Source organism: Netta rufina (genome assembly GCF_964035555.1).
Source record: "Netta rufina genome assembly, chromosome: 5".
Taxonomy (NCBI): Eukaryota; Metazoa; Chordata; class Aves; order Anseriformes; family Anatidae; genus Netta; species Netta rufina.
Genome location: NC_140128.1, coordinates 47,681,428 through 47,698,148, shown reverse-complemented (window position 1 = coordinate 47,698,148; position 16,721 = coordinate 47,681,428). Strand labels below are relative to the sequence as shown.

Here is a 16,721-nt window from a genome sequence, read left to right as displayed (position 1 = left end):
CCAGCGGCCAGGAATAACCCAGCAGCTGCCAGCTGAGGAGCCCGGGTTTGCAGGCTCTCCAGGAGAACAAGGCTTAATGAAAAACACGAAGGAGAATTAGATGAAATGGGCTGACTTGGACATGGGAAAACGTTCTGCAACATAAATCATAAATTCTCCCCCGTTTGGAGAGAGGTAAGAATTTCATCTTCATTAATTTCATCTGGCAGATACAGATAACAAAGCAGCCCTCTGTATGGGAGAGTGAACATCGCTAAGGCTGATGCAAAGAGACAAGATGCACTTGGAGACAGGAAAAATACATTGCTGAGAAAGTTTCCACTATTAATATTTTTCCCTTGCAAATGTGGGTCTTCTAAAACACTCTTTTCTTTAGGAAGGATCCAAATGAAGAGGAGGTGGGAAGCAGAGTTACAAAGCACCTAAGAAAGCCTCAAATACACGAGTGGGAGGAAGGAGGAAGAAATGAAGGAATAATGAAGCTTGCATCACTGGGAGCAAACAGAGGAAGGGAAATGCACATACTTGTGGCTAAATTCTGCAGGAACTTAGGCTGAGGTTTAAAGCTGCTGCGGTTAGCACAGATACAGGCGCAAAGCAATTCAGACGACCTGATCAAAGGACAAAGAAACGCTGCTGCTGCTTTCATTAGGAAAATTACCTGGCTTGGAGTTAATGGGTATGTACAGGAAAAAGTGCTTTCTTTATAGCGTTGACATGGAGTAGACCTGTGAAGGGTAATCAGCACCTGCAGTGCCTACAATGACTGTGATTTGGGGATTCCTTGAGTGGGGCCAGGACTTTGCCATTCACGGAGGCTCCCGTTGGCATCCGTGGGATTCCCAGATGTGGCGATACTGCAAACAGATAATTACACTTTCACAAGCAATTCGCAGACGCCTTGTTATTGACGTGGTGCCCAGGGCCCCCTGCATTAGCCGTGATGACAGCTGAGCCAAAACGCTCCGCTCCCACCTCTCGGGGTGGTTTCATTAGGACTACACCGGGTGTTTCTACACAGTGAGCATCGCCAGCAGCCACCATGCTGACGGCTGCCTACCTGGGCTAGGAGCAAAGCCTGGAAAAACAGAACTTTGAACTTTGCCTGGGGGCCCCCAGGGCTGTGTACACCCAATGGGACAAACCCAGTCTGTCTGCAGTGAAGAGTGAGTTTTGGGGAAGCAGCCAAGGTCATGGCCTTCTGCACAGACACAGGGGCACCAGGGACACAGGCGGGACCCCCAGAGGCGGGGGTGCAGAGCACACTGTGGCTGGGTGGTTTTTGTGATTTTCACGAGCAGAAGGGCTGGGCTGCTCCTTTCAACATCCACCTGGAGAGCCAGAAAAAGGGGCAGCGGAGCCATCCTTCTGTTCCCACCACAACCACACACACAAAAATCCACTTTTTTTTTTTTTTTTTTTTCCCCAAATCTGATCACCGAGGATTCCCGAGTTACAACTGTCCGCATCCTCCTGACCTCCAAAGGTCGCCCTGGGCCTCCTCCGCCTCCCTCCAGCCCGGCACCGTCCCCGGGCCCCCCTGGCTGCGCGGCGGGCAGGGAGGCGGTAGCGGGGCAGGGCCGGGGCGGCGCCGGGGCGGTACCGGGGCGGTGCCGGTGCCGGGGCGGGCCCGTGGCCCGGCGGGCGGCTGGAGGGGGCGGCACGGGCTGCGGCTGCCTCCCGCCGGGGGCGCGGAGCGGGGCGGCCGCGGGGAGCTCCCACCGCACCGCACCGCACCCAGCGCACCCAGCCGGCGAGGGAGCGAGACGCGGAGGTAACGGCGCTGTCGATCCGCGCGGTCCTCGGGCGCTGCGCGGCGCTGCCCCGGCCAAACTTTTGGGGCCGCTCAGCCCCGGCCCGGCCTCGCGGGGTCCCCCCCTCAGCGCCCCCCGGGGCTCCCGGCGCGGCCCCGCGGCCGGACAAGGGCATCGCCGGCGGGGCTGCCCCGGCCGCGCTGCCGGGAAGGCGCCCGCACCCTGCGGCCGCTCCGCTCGCGTTCCGGGGCCGGCTCCCGGCTCGGCGGCGCTGAGCGGCGGGGGCACGGCGGGGCGAGGGGGCGCTCGGTGCCTGCTGCTCGAGCCGGGGGGGGGGAGGTCGTGGTGTTCCCCGGGCTGGATGTTGCACAAAACCGTGGAAATGAGTTTGTTTGGTTCCAAAATATGTGTGTGTGTGTATATCCGTAGTACAAAAATGGGCAAACCGTGGAAATGAGTTTGTCTGGTACCTATATATGTATATATGCGTGTATATCCATAACACGAAAATGGGCAAACCGTGGAAGTGAGTTTGTCTGGTACCTATATGTGTGTGTGTATGTATATATATGTCCATAACATGCAAAACCGAGCAAAAAAACATGAAAATGAGTTTGTTTGGTACCTATATACGTGTGTGTGTGTATATATATCCATAACACACACAAAAATGAGCAAACCATGAAAATGAGTTTGTTTGATACCATATATATATATATCCGTAACACATGAAAATGAGCAAACCATGAAAATGAGTTTGTTTGGTACATATATATATACATATACATATCTCCATAACACACAAAACCATGCAAACCACGAAAACGAGTTTGTGCAGTACCAAAATGTATTTATACACGTATACCCATAACACTGCACAGTGAAATGAGTCCGTGCACTATTCAATTCTGCCCGTCTGCCCCCCAAGCAGGCTGTGGGTGCGGTAGCGGGGCAGCAGGAGCCCCTCTGTGCCTGGTGCCCGGTGGAAGCCAGTGCCCAGCGGCCTCGGTGAGGGCGTGAGGCTGTGCGCCCGTGGGGCAGCTCTGGTAGGAGAGGGACTGTCCCAGGAGTGCAACATCTATAAACACTTTTCTGATTGGTTTAAAAATTTAGACACAGGAAGCGGATGGTATCTAATAACAGACAAGTGGAGACACTGTTGTCATGGAAACTGAGAAGACTTCCCCCCCCCCCCTCCGTTTATTTAAAAAAAAAAAAAAAGTCTGCATATCATCAGAAATGCCTGCAGAACGTGTTGGCTTCTGGTGCCTTTCCCACAGCATCTGTTGAAACCTGAGAACGTGCCTGTCAAACCAAGGTCACTCGCAGTAAAACTGCGCCGCCTCCACGGCTCCTCTCCTGCTCTGCTGTCCTCCCGGCTGGCCTGGGCTCCCACCGGAGGACGAGCGGAGGCTGGGGAGGCAGCGGGTGCTGGCCTCACTCCTCCGTCCTGCGGTGCCTCTCGGGACTCGGGAGGGATGGCTGGGGCTGGTGGGGTCTGCCTTTGTTCCTCCTCTACACAAAACTATACTCGAGCAAAGTGGTGTGAACTTGAGTGTTGAGGCCTCAACCCCAGCCTCACCCGGGGAAAAAATGGGAGTCAAATGGGTGTGGGAAGCATTGTGTGATGGTTTTTAATAAAAGTCACCGCTTGGTTGTAGAGTGCTGTTTGGGGATGAAACCAGAGAGAGAACACAATGTACTTCATTATTGATGAATGCAACGTGAGAAAACAGGGCTGAAGTTTTACTTTGCCAGACTACTGAAAGTTTGTTGGGTGTGAGAGGAGAGTGGTTTTGCTCTTAGAGCAGCAGAGAAGGGTTTGTCAGGGAACTTGCAAGAAGGGCTTCAATGCTTTTACTTATTTTCTTGGGTAGCAGACGTTGATCTCAGATGTTTTTGATGGAGAGACATGTTTGAGAACTGAGTATCCACTGAGTTTTCTTGAAGCATTTAATTTTCTTGCCCTCTAATCATCATTTTGCAGTGACCAAGCTGAGAGAAGCACCGAGCGTGTCACCGCTGTGCTGGTTGCCAGTTAGGAGCCGTCAGGGACTGCTGCCACCTTTGGTGTCCCTTGGCTTGCATGTCCCACTCTTTGCATTGCCACTTCTTGAGAGTGCCAGCGGTAGCTGTTCAGGCCGGATGGTGCGGGGCTGAGCCCCCAGGTGCAGGAAAGGGGCTCAGCACCCTCCCCTTGCACCATGTACACGGTGCTGGCGGTCCTGTGTTGTCTCTCGTCCTGCTCGCCTCTCATCATCCAGGTGCTGCCTCCAGTTGTTTTGGAGTGCAAGCGGAGAAAGTTTGGCTTCGGAGCGAAAGTGTGCTTGCTTCTAGAAAAGAATTTCCTGTTGTCGGGAGCACCCTTATCTGCAGGAAGGTTTGCCGGCAGGAAGTGTGTCGGTTACTTGTTTTTACAAAGCGAAGGAAACGGACTGGATTAGGTACTTTCTAGATTTACCCTTCGTGGTCCTTGGGGTCTCAGCTGCCGTGTTTGTCTCTGGTGGTTTTGGTTTGTAAAAGTTTTGTGATGCCAGCTGTTCCCGAGTGAGATGCAAGAAGTAAAATTCTTGTGTTGTCCTGCCTCTTTTTCCTGCTGTTGTTTAACACAAACAAACAGAATAAACCACGAAGCTCTTTGGGCCACATTTTCAAATCTATGCAATTTGCACCTTATGCCTTTTGAGCCTAATTAATGATTTGAATATTCGGTGTGGATACTCAACAGATGTTTGTGTTTGTTTTTTTTTTTTCCCTTAAAAAGAAAGATCAGAAGTACACCAATTTTACTAGTAGGAACACTCCTTACGCTTCCAAACTGCTTTTCATCCTGGATCATAAATCACCTCACCGAAGTCCATTTCTTTGACATCCACAGAAATTCAATGAGCGTAGGAAACCGAAAGGTAGCGTTTCACATGGGCAGCCCAACGTTACGGGGCAGGGCTGGCAGTCAAATTAATTGCCCCTAGATTAGCTGTTGCTAATGGATTAAAACTATGAAAATCAGCTGCCTTTCACAAGTGTGCTGAGGCTGGTGTGCCCATATGGAACGCGTGGATTTGGGGCCGAGAATTTCGACGGTGGCCCCAGGAATGCCAGTCCATGCTGGTCCCGTCCAACTTGATGTGGCTCGCAAGATGAGATGTGGCTGTGGGTGAAGGTCCAGGCGAATGGCAGGGGCTGAGGTTTGGTTCATTGTGTTCCTGCAGGCGGGGAGATTCAGAGAAATAAACAGTATTTCTCAGCTGTCAGCTCACAACAGAGTATTTATGGCGTTAGACTGAACTTTCGTAGAGGTTTTTGAGGGGGGAAGCATGGAACAGTTGCATAAACTTGTAAGAGACTGCCTGGCTCGCTTGACGTAGTGATTTTTGGCATAGGGACTGTCCTGGAACTAGGAGTCGTTGCTGGCAGAAGAGGCAGCCAGGGCTGAGGGCTCTCCAGAAGCCGAAACTGGGCTGGAATGGGACCGTCCTGGCTGATACTGGAATTTGCCAGTTCGTGACTTGAGACGTAACGCAGCACAGCATGGCTTTGGCCACAGTTCTGAAATATGTCTGATGAAACCGCGCTTGGCTTGTTACCTGCTCTCACAGCCAAGCCAAAGTCAAACTGCAGCAGAAATCATAATAAAAAAGGAATCCAACAAAACAGCGTTTTGTTTAAATGTAAAAATTATGGCTGTGCTTTTTTCAGAAGTGATCAGCTGATTCTGGGAAACCAGCGTGGAGCTCTGGAAGGAGAGACAGTGTTCAGAGAGTGGCTCTTCTGTGGGCCTTGGAAGTCCTCCTCCACCTGTGGTGCCAGAAGTCCAGCTGTCAGGGGGGGCCAGGGCAGCTCAGACCCTTCCTCCCTTCCCTGCCAGCTTCAGGTGCCTTTGTCAGTGTTGAGACTTCTGCTTCGGGCTGAAGTTAGTTGTCTAGCCTGAGGTCGGCACCTTTGGCAGCCCATGAAGGAGTGAGGCTGCCTGTGGGTGGGCATAAAGCAGCGGGATAGCCCTGCTCTGGAGGGGCCTGCTGATTGGTATGGGCAATGGATAAAGCTTGCTGAGTCTTTTTAGTGGTTAAAGTTGTGTTGGTCTGCCCTGGTGTTAGCCCAGCTGCTGATGAACACTTGCTTGCTGACGGTCAGGTTTTCTTCACTTCTGTGTCCTGCCGTGGTGGAGACACCGTAGTGCTCAAGGATGGTCTCTAACAGGGGTTGCTGCTCTCTTGTATCTATTTTTTATTTTTTCCTGAGCAAAAGGCTCACTTTCTATGAGTGTTTGTGATCAGGTAGTGGGAACAGTTCCCTGAGCTTCAACCAGGATGCTCGGCGAGCAGCAGTAGGCTGGTAAGCCCTGGCAAGCCTGCTAGGGACGGATGATGGCCGGGTCTTTGGGATGTATTTGCACCTCATCTGCTTTGTAAGTAAGAGGCAACAACAGCTTTTTTTCCTTCCCACCATCCCCAAATTACCTCACAAAATGTCTGATGTGTGTTTTGCCGTGTGGGCCCTGGGATTCCCCATGGTGGGAACACATCTGGTGTGGTGTGGCCCCCTGCCTCCTTGACGTGGGTGATCTGTTGTACCACAAAGTGCTAAATGGGTGGAAAGCACACCTGTAGCACTTTGGTTTAATTGGTGAAAAGGGATATTGGCAAGCTGCATTTTTCTAGTCCTTTACTGGTATGGTGCTTCAGTTTGTCTCAGGGAAGACCGGAGGTGATGGTGCTTTCGGCCTTCAGCAACTCTCTACAGCAACCTCCTTCAGCCTGACTTTGACAAGTGCAGCTATGCTTCTCCTGGGCTGCTCTAGAAAAGGTTGCTTTCCTGGCATCTTCCCTGTGCCAGCACCTCTGTCTCTATCACACTGAACAGCCTCTCAAAGCTTGCTCTTGTTTCCTCTCAAATTATACACAGCCACTGCTAATCAAAGGAGGAGGCCGGTCTCCATAGCCCTCTTGAGATTTTAGAGCAATCATAATTTGCTTTATTCTGTCTGTCATTCCTGAGAGGAGTTTGGCCCAGATGTGGGCGAAAGCATCGTCCTGTGCTCTTTCAGACTTCTCCCTAAAACTTGCCTATTCCCCAATCTCTGCAGGAACTGGACAGGCTGGGGGTGAAACTTCAGCCCCTTGTCCTGGATGATATTTTGTCACTTGTTCTTGTTATCTTGCTGCCTGTAGTTGGGTGGCCTCTTTGCTAGAGCTGGGCTTTTTGGCCATGGCTCTGTGCTTCTGGTCTGGTTTCTCCCTTGGGCTTGGTAGAGAGGCCGCCCTTTCCCAGATGAAGCCAGTGCTCGGCACAGCGGACACATGCTGGTGCCCAGGCCTGAGCCTTCCTGCAGCTCCTGCACGGCACCACTCCCCATGGTGGGACCCTCAAGGCAGCTGTGTGGTGGCTGCCCGGGCTTGCTCTGAGCAGGAGCAGAGGTGTGAGAGGGGTCATTGAAGATGGGAGAGAGCTGAAGTTTAACCCAGAACTGGGTTAAATCTCACTGTACCCCCAAATCCATCTTTTTTTATCTGGGTCTTACAGTAGATCATTTGCAGCAGCTGCCAATAAATATGCTAATTTTAACAGCAGATTTTCTAAAGCTTTTTGTTGTTGTTGTTGTTGGAGGTAGAGAAAGGGATCCAAATGTTTTGATCCTATTTTTATCATTATCTTCACTGGGTTTTTCTCACTCTGCGCTTTGCTGAGAGGAACAAAATTTTAATAATTCACTAATACACTTTCACTTCATTAACATTTCATCATTCTGGCATTGTGCATGAGGCGAACTCTCTTGTATTCTCATTAAGGCCCTGATCTTGCCTCTGTAGTCTCACATCCCTCCAGGTGTATAAAAGCCCAAACACAGGTACTATTCTGACTTTTGGAAAGTTTGCTTGTTTGTTTTCTTAATAGATTTTAAACTAAACAAAGTATGCAAGTTGTTTATTTGTTTGTTTTGTTCCCCACAAAATGAAGGCCTACATACAAAGATAATGATGTTTAGGTGGAGCTGCTGGGTACCAAGCCTCCAGCCATTGCAGAACTCACTGGTGTGGCCTGGGGAATGTAAAAACATTGGGCCTTGCTGTGGTATCATCCACATCATTTGACACAGTGTTGTGTATGGTTTAAGTGAGATTTATACTGATATTAAAATGCTCATGAAAATTCTGGGTACCTTCACTGGGACAGCGCAGTGTTTGATAAGGAGAGGACACAAATAACTCTTTACACATCATCTCATAATCACAAACAGGTGTTGAAGCATGTCAGTTTGCAGGTGCATGCCTGTGTTGTGTTAGACAGTTGCTTTTTAAATGTGCCCAAATCTGAAATTGGCTGTTGAGCTCTGTGGCAACGTTCCCCCCACCCTCCCCTTTTTTTTTTCTTTAGCATAAAATAAACCTCTGAATCAGTGCCTCATTTATTACTGATGATTAAATACTGTTAGCACACCAATGTGCCAGGGGAGGTTTGGATTGGAAATCAGGAGGAATTTCTTCATGGAGAGGCTGGTCAAGCATTGGAATGGGCCGCCCAGGGAGGTGGTGGGGTCCCCATCTCTGGAGGTATTCAAGAAACATGTCACTAAGGGTTTAGTGATGGGGTTTGGTAGGTCAGGTGAATGATTGGACGATGATCTGGATGGTGTTTTTTGACCTGGGTGATTCTGTGATTCTGCATTATGGCAGGCATATTCAGAAGGCAGAAGCTCAGCATAGCTGGAGGGTGGGCTGTGCATAGGTACGGGAGGCTCAAGAGTGGCAAGAAAACTTCTGAGTTGTGGGTGGTGGAGAGTGAAGGGCCGGTTAGGAGCTTCAGGAGGCTGTGTGTGTCAGAGAGTGTAGCTGTTGGGGACCAGGGAACGAGAGAGCACAGTTATAAACACAGGAGGCGCTGAGGGGCCTGGCTGAGGGTTTTCATTTGTCCAACAGTATATTTACTTACAGAAGCAGCAGGGCAGAAACTCATCTCTTATAAATTGGTACGATGCTGTTGAGGTGAGTGGGATTACTTGGGTTTACAGCCACTGAAGGTCTGTGCAGAGGTGTCACAAGAAGAGGGAGGACATGAAGCAGGGGGAGCTGGAATGCCTTGTAGGCCTGAGCAACAGCGAGGGGGGAGTTGGTTCAGACCGTGAAGGGAGGCGGGCTGGCGGCAGGTCCAGTGCTGCTATATCAGGTCTGATCTGATGGCGAGACGCCCAGCCAAGAGCTGTCAGCAGGGCAGGCTGAGAGATGGGCTTGGCTGGAGCCGAGTCAGCAACAGAAAGCACCTTTCTCATTGGCACAGCAGTGGCTGGTGTGGGAGTGAGCAACATCACCCACAGGGTGAGGAGAGGGGAAAAGTACGGCCAAGGCTGCAGCATGAGCCAGGGGAGAGGATGCAGAGGTGCAGAGGAGCAGCAAGATCAGGATGAGGAGGGCCGGAAAATGGCATCTCGCAGAGCCAAGGCAGGGCAAAACGCCAGCCTGGGTGGAAGAGCAGAACAAACTTAACAAACTGCATGTGGAGTTGAGAAGAGAAAGGGAATGACCCTGACTTCTTTAGAGGCATGAGCTGTGAACTATCTCCACTACATTTAGTAAACTTTGAAAAGCTGAGCTGTAAAGAAACTATGTTGTAACTGCTGTGTTATACACTGAAAGTGTGTGTGTGTGTATATATATATATGTATGTATGTATATATATACACTTTCCTGTCTCCTGCTGTTGCAGTGTAGTGTGCCATGTGCCAAGGAGGGTAGCAGTGGCTGTGAGGCATGCTCAAGGTCTCGTAGGCCTTGGGACTCCTCCGTGTTGTCTTCTTGAGGGAACCACGATCTGCTTTTGGCAGTTTTGTGACTGAAAATGGTTTCACCACATCTTTGTTTTGTCTACCTTCAGCTTGCTTTCACGTCTGAGCTTTCCTTCATCTAATTCACTGCTCTGGAAGTCAGCTCGTTCTTTGCAGAGAGCTTTCTGGCTCCCTGTGCTGGGCCACCCCATCTTTTGTGTAATTTCAGTGTGTGAACTGTGAAATGGCTTTTGGGGGCCTAACTCCGCTTACACTTTCCCAGATGAGATCATGTTAATATATTTTGCCATGGAGTAACTGTCCTCAAGGAGGAGGAAAATGCAGAGTGAAAAAATGAGATTTGTAGGAATTAGGCACGTGTGCTATGTTGGTCACCCTTCTTCACAAACAGGTCTTTGCTGGCGTGAGAGCAGCCTGTTTGTAACCAGTCCTAGAGCACACTGCGGGGACCTGAAATAGCGGGAAAGAAAAGAAAAATAAAAGAACAAAATGCAGTGTATTTGAAAGTCCTTTCACTTTTCACAGTGCAGGTTGCCATTACTGATGGGTGGCGACATACCTGTTTTCCCTCCATTACTTTTGTGGCACCCCTTTTTGGTACCTCAGAAACAGCCTGGGTTGGAAAGTCAGTCTCTTTACCAAAATACATGGATTTATTTATTTCCTAGTTATATCTAAAGCATGCCTTGCTGTAGTCATGTTTCCTGACTCCCAAATGTTGTCTTGGTCCCCCTGGCTGAGGCTGCCCGCTAAAATGAGAAAGATAACCTTGCTTACTGGTGGGGTGCTTTCCTGGGGTTTCTCCTTGTTGCCCCAGCACCGCGGTCGCAGGATTTGAGGTATGGAGTTGGTTGTGGTGGTGTACGTGTGGCTGCAGAGCCAGTGTGGAGCCAAGGAGCTCCTGCCTGCCCCTAGTCCCATGCAGCTTCCCTGATGAATGAGAAAAGGGCCAAATACAGTCATATAGGCCTTGAACCCCTCACCAGGGGTTTCAGTGTAGTACTTTCAATGTAGGCTTTTTTACTTTTTTCACAGAAAGACAGTATTATCTTCCACCGAGGGGCTCCATGACAAGGCCATTACTATGCTGGTGATAATAGTATCGCTGTTTCCCACTTGCCCAGTTCCACGGGAGCGTTATGTCCCAGGCTGGTAGACTCTGCCTGCTCCCTGTGCTGGTTGTGCTCAGCGTGTGCAAGCCAGCCTGCCTTCTCACTTTTTCGGCATAAATTCCCTTCCACCCAAATGGGGATGCCTGTTGACGGTGTGATGTGGGCAGTTCAGGACTTATTTTGAAATCCAGAGCTTTTTTTCCCCCCCGCCCCTCATAGTAGTTTTCATCTGAATTTGTTTGTGGTCATGCTTTCTGCTTTTAGTCTGGGGGTAAGAGCTGGGACCACAGAACGGCAGAGATCCCAATCCTGAGCATAGCGGGAAAAAAGGTGCTCTTCCTTATCCTAAAAACCAGAAGCCTGAATAACGTATTTGGAGCAAAAATTCCTCCAGTATAGAAGTCTCCACACCAATATAATTATTTGCCTTGCTTTAATGTTTCACTCGCTTTAAGTTCCCATTGCCTGCCAGTAACATATGAACATGGGGGAACTTTGGAGGGTATGCACATGATTATTGGCATTTCTTCAGCAGCTGCTACTAGCCTGCCTACGTTCAGCAGATTTTATGCTGTCAAAAACAGTTACAGCACATGAATGAATGGCCAGGAAACCACATGAATATTGATTAATATAGACAGAAACTGGCCTCCCACCTCTTGCTCAGACAAAGCAGCAGTGACAAAAACGGCAGCAGGAGTCAGCCCATGGCATGTTTTATTTCAAAAGTAGAATTTTGTTTTGTGGAGACTCCCTGGGAATCAAGCTTTTCTGTCCAAACCCGAGGAAAAGGAGTTTCATCCGGGTGCCAAAAGGCGGTCTGCCACATCTGTGAGCAAGGAAGTGGCTCGACTTCTACAGGTGTTGAAGCCAGCAGTGTGGCACTTTGAAAAACCTAGCCAGCCTTTCCTCTGGTGCCAACATGGGCACAACTGCTGGCAAAAAAATGAAGCTTGTCCCTTTCCATGCCAGAATCTACTCTCTCTGCTTGTCTTAGATGATTTCAGTGAAAATTTTGCCTGAACAAATAGCTCAGCATCTGATCAAGGTAGATGGTTCGTGTTTAAAGTCCACTTTTGGGTGTTTGTGGGAAGATCCTGTGGGATGCAGCAGCAGTTGCATCTGATTTTGTGAATGCAAAATTTGGCGCTCTGTTACTGATACAGTGATAATGGTTATTATTATACATTTTTTATTCCAGTGGTAGATAAACAGCATTAATATTGTGCTCTTCCCCAGAGATTCTCTCAGAATCCTCTGAAGCGTGTTCTCTGTTGATACATAAGGTGATTTATGCGAGCATCCTTGTGGCCAGTGCAAGTGGTGCACATGTGGCTTTTTTGGAGCTCCTAAGCCCCTGGACTCATCTCCACATCTGATGGCTACTGGAGTGAATGAAGATGGGTTGTCAACACACCTCTTTCTTGTCTTGATTAACCCTGATGTCTAATGACTGACCCCAGGTAGCAGCCTTTCACCCATGGCAGCATATTCACCGGTCTCTTGGCCACCTTGCTCTGTGGAATTGCAGGAAGGTTGTTGTCCTTATGTTCAAATTTAACAGTTAAGGAGTAGACAGACACACAGCAGGACAGCAGGATGATTGAAGGCCATTGTAATAGATAATAAAGCTAACCCTCTTCCCCAAAAATGCTCTAGTAGTAGCCTGAAGAACTGCTTTACCTGTGAGCTGCAGAAGGAAACATTACAGAAGTGCATCCAATGAGTTTATTACGATGCATTCATTATCACTGCTGATAGACACCCTTTATTGCTAAAGCAACTTTCTTCAAGACAGAAGCCCCGAAAAAGGTTCCTGTCCCTTTTCTATGTTGTTTAAAGTGATGCTGCTCTACTGAAGCTGGGGCCTAGAGAGCTGGGGAGAAGACCACTTATTTTTTTCCTAGAAAGCTTGAATGCAACGTTATTTTATTTCTCCACGTTAAAGTTAATAACACAGCAAGTGTATTTTGAAGTTAAGTATTTCTAGGATCTCTACATGTTAAATAACTGCAGGCAGACTTTATAGTCACTCTGTAGGGCCTCATGATATATCATTTTGAGCTACCCTCTATCTATTACGTTTTATCTGCCTGCAAAATCCATTTCTAATTCTGGCCATATCTCCTTTGCGATCACTTGCCAGAAATCTATTCCCAGGTTTCTCCTTATTTTAGTGAAATATCTCTGCTTCAGCACCTTTCCCAAGGTGGCTGATCTAATCATGGCACTATCAGTTATCGCTTCTCATTTCCTTTGCTAGCTCTGTCAAATGCAATGCACAGCCTAACAAAGTGACATTCAAATACTCCCAGTGACCAAAGCCATTTCCCTCTCTTTCACTCTGCACAATTGGAATTATGTGTGGCTTCTTCAGCACACGCTCTTCGCTCCAGGAATGTGGCTTGTGAGGAACTGTGCAAAGTACAATGGGAGAAGACATAGAGCAGACAGAATAGCTCCCTGTGTCTGCCACAGGTTGTATTGACCGTCTGGGTAGTGAATCCCATGCCCATGACTGCTTTTGCCAAGCAGAGGAGAGCAGTGCTTCATTCCTGGTGAGAGAGCATCAGAGGAACAAAATGTTGTCACTTTGCTGTTCCTATCTGCATTTTTTGTGCCTCTATACATTTGTTTCTCTTTTAAATGTGATTATTGCTGTATGCAGAGGACAGTGTACACTGAGCAGGGTGCTTGTGTTTCTTTGGGAGAGAGCCACCTGGACAGTGGAATCCTCTGTTAGGGTTAAAAGCAATTTCTGTGGACACAGCTCCAGCAGTAGCATCTTTTTTTCTGTCTCTCTTAGTTTGGGTGACAAACCTCTTAGCTTTATCTTAGATTGCTATCACAAACTAATACGTGGTTTAATAAGTGTGTGGCTGACTACTCTTCTGCTCTGGAAGATGAAGTTACCCGCCTGCATCCTCAGAACACCTCCCCTCTGTGCCATCGTGAGCTGGGCTTGCTGCAGCCCCATTACGCCAGGGCTGAACCCAAAATCTTGCTTTTTGTAAAGAAGTGGGGTCCAGCTCTGGCCAAGCTGCCTGTAGTCCCATCCAGGCTCTGGCAAGGCGTGCCTGGGCTGGGAGCTGACCGCAAGCAGCACGGCAGGACCTGGATTTCTTCAAAAGCACACAGCCTGTTTAATTTTTTTTTTTGTTTCTTCCCACTGTGTGGATCAAATAAACCTGTCTTACAGTCTGTAGCACATCAACGCACATATTTCCCCTGTAGCTTGTTATAGGTTGCAGAATTGAGTTCATGCAAAAGGTGAGGGGGAAAATTACAAAAACGGGTTTTAAGCTGACAAAAAGAACCAGTCCAATTTCTTGCTGCTGGCCCCAGGTACAACAAAACCCAGGTGCTCTTTGTTTGGGTCCTTTGGCAGGTGTTTTGATATTTCAGCCCCCGTTCCTCCTACCACCTAGCTGGTGGCTGCAGGATGCGCTATGGGGCTCTGCCCCAGGGGGACTGCAGAGCCAGCTTCTGGGTGTCCTAAAGTGGTTGCTTCCAGTACAGCCACGTGGCAAGGACAGGGTCTAATGGCTAAAAAGCTGTTCGTTGCTGCGGTTTCTTTATTTTTTTTTTTCCTAGCTATTTCTTCACTGTAGGAAGGTAGAGAAATCTGCAATAAAATAATAATTAAATGCTGACAGTACTAAATTTCCACCCAGCGTGAGTTGGCAGCAGTTGCAAACCAAAACATTAGGTCATTAAAGAAAAAAAAAACTGATTAAATACCTCTGTATGCTTTTCTGATTAGCTATTCTTAAAAAGAACATGTGGCTATAATAGAAGGGTGTACTTGACAGCAGCAATTGCTTTTTTAGGGAAAGGTAAAATTCTCCAGTTTTAATGCATATATATATGTGTTTTCTTGCTGATCTCAATAGGCATTTACTTCTCCCTAATAATCCATTTTTAAAAAGCACCATGTAATCTCCCCACCAACAAATACGTGAAATACTCTCAATATTATGTTTCTGGAGAGAAGAGTTAGCAGTGACTACCATGCTCAGGGGTCACTGTGGTCTCTTTTTCCTGTTCTCTGGCTGGGCAGAGCTGACTTCTAGCTTCAGAGACCCACAGCCTTGGTGAACCTTGTTCTGGCACTGGTGGTGTTGAAGCACTGCAAGGCTCAGGGCTGGGCTGCACTGGATATACATGTAAATTGTATAAAATGGTAAAAATGGTCAGAAGGTGCATTTGTAGGTTAATCTTTTCACAGTCCTCTAGTGTATTTTGGCTTCAGTGTGTTCCATAATAGTGTTTCAGGGGCTGATACCTGTAGATCATGTATATCCTCTGTTCCCTCTGTATCCTCTATAAGGGATGCTGCAGGACCCAGCGAGGAGGGAGGATCTAGGGACAGTGGCATTGCAGGAGAGCTGTGGTCGCTGCTGGCCCTGCAGGAAACTCGGAAGCAGGGCGAGGAGCTGGCCCAGGGGCATTTTGAGTTGCAGTTTGGGGAGAGGAAGCCCCGAGGCACTGGATAACCACACCAGCAGCCTGGCTGGTGTCAACTGAGATGCCGGGCACCCCCTCTGCAAGTGCCAGGAGTGCCTCTGAAGCCTGCCTGAGCTCTGTGGCCCAAACACACTTCCCAAGCAAGCCCCCAGCATGGGAGATGTCCCTATCAGTGTGGCTCCTGCTGCCATCATATCAGAGCAGCTTGTGGGCCGTCATGTGCTTATCTCCTGTCATGCCTGCAGCACCACAGTGTCATCCTCCCTCCCTCCCTCCACCAGGTCCTTCCTTCCACCTGCATGTGAGAAACTGAGGAACAGAGAGAGGGGTTTTCTTGGCTACTGCCACTGTTGTGTTTGAAGGTGAACCACAGAGTAATACAGCCTTATGTGGTAGTAATGTGTCCTTGTATGCACCCCAAAGTTGTGCATGAACAGTGGTCTTGCGAGCATTACTTCTGTCCCCTGGAAGGTTCATCTGAAGGTGTTTGAAGGAGGATCAGCATCACGTGGTTACAAATTTACTCAGCACTTCTATTAGACTCTTCTAAGGGCAGCTGGAATATTTGTCTTTCCCTTGGGAGCTGTGTAAGGTACATTTTTTTTTTTTTTCTTCACAGAAAGCAATTTCTCAGGAAGTCATTCCAGTTTAATCTCCAGATTATCTGTTTGTTTGTTGTTTGTTTTTCCCCCAGGATAAAGCAGCTGAATAATCAGCTAACCCTAATTCAGGCAGGGCTGAGGACTATGTATGGGCACATGCGTAGCGATCCAGACTGGGGGAGTGCTGTTGCTTTAGGCTGCAGTTTTGTCCATACAGCCTGAGCGTGGTGGTTTCTTTGGAGGTGAGTGCAGGTGCTCGGGGTGACCTGAGCCCCCTGGAGACACCTCTGATATGGAAAGCTAAGCAAAAGGTGTACTTCCACAGGTGGCATAACAGTCAGCTTTTTGCAACTTAAATGCAGCATCCAAGAGTGAGAAGAGGGCCCTTATGTCTTTCTCTCCTGTACGGGGATATTCCCAGCAAGGAAGGGTCTGGTGGAGGCTGGAGGCTGCCTATGTCCCAGTACAAGCTGGAGGCAGAGGGACCCATGCTCACTCGGGCCTGTTGGCTCCTCAGTCATGGTACTGTGGGGCAGCCTGTGGGCAGTGTCTGACTGAGGTGTCCCTCGGTGGGGAGCCACCAGTGCCTCATGCAGGGACCCTTCCCCAGGGGCCATTTGGGGCTGAGGTGGGCCGCCGCTGAACGTGGCGACGTGAGGTGGGCCCAAGCGCCCAGCCCACGTGGCCCTGAAGGTTCTTGGGGTTCTTGTAGTGCCAGCAGTGGGCTGAGAGAAACTGCTTCCATCCCGATGTTTATGTGCTTGACCCTATAGAGTGTGAGGTGGCCGAGCAGTTACAGGCCATTAATCCTCAATTGCTCTTGTCAGGTACTGTATTCATTAATCCAGGGCCAAGCAGAGGTTTAGCTGTCAGCGCAGACGTGACACCTGTTAGCAGTGTTTGCAGCCGCATAGACAGATTCGAGTTTCATCAGGCACCACGCCAGAGCTGGGGCTCAGCTTCAGTTCATCCCCTAAGGGCTCCTTTGCCCATGTGCTGGTGGCTG

General features: G+C 49.1%; 1 protein-coding gene across 1 annotated transcript in view; it reads left to right on the top strand.

Annotated features, from left to right (window-relative positions):
* Positions 1 to 1,640: 1,640 nt before the first annotated feature.
* The window catches only part of FOXN3 (forkhead box N3), a 197,838-nt gene continuing 182,757 nt past the window's right edge, over positions 1,641 to 16,721 (top strand). The window contains exon 1 of the mRNA XM_084287542.1: positions 1,641 to 1,774. The gene's annotated coding sequence lies outside the window, so the exon portion shown is untranslated. The remainder of the gene's footprint in view (positions 1,775 to 16,721) is intronic.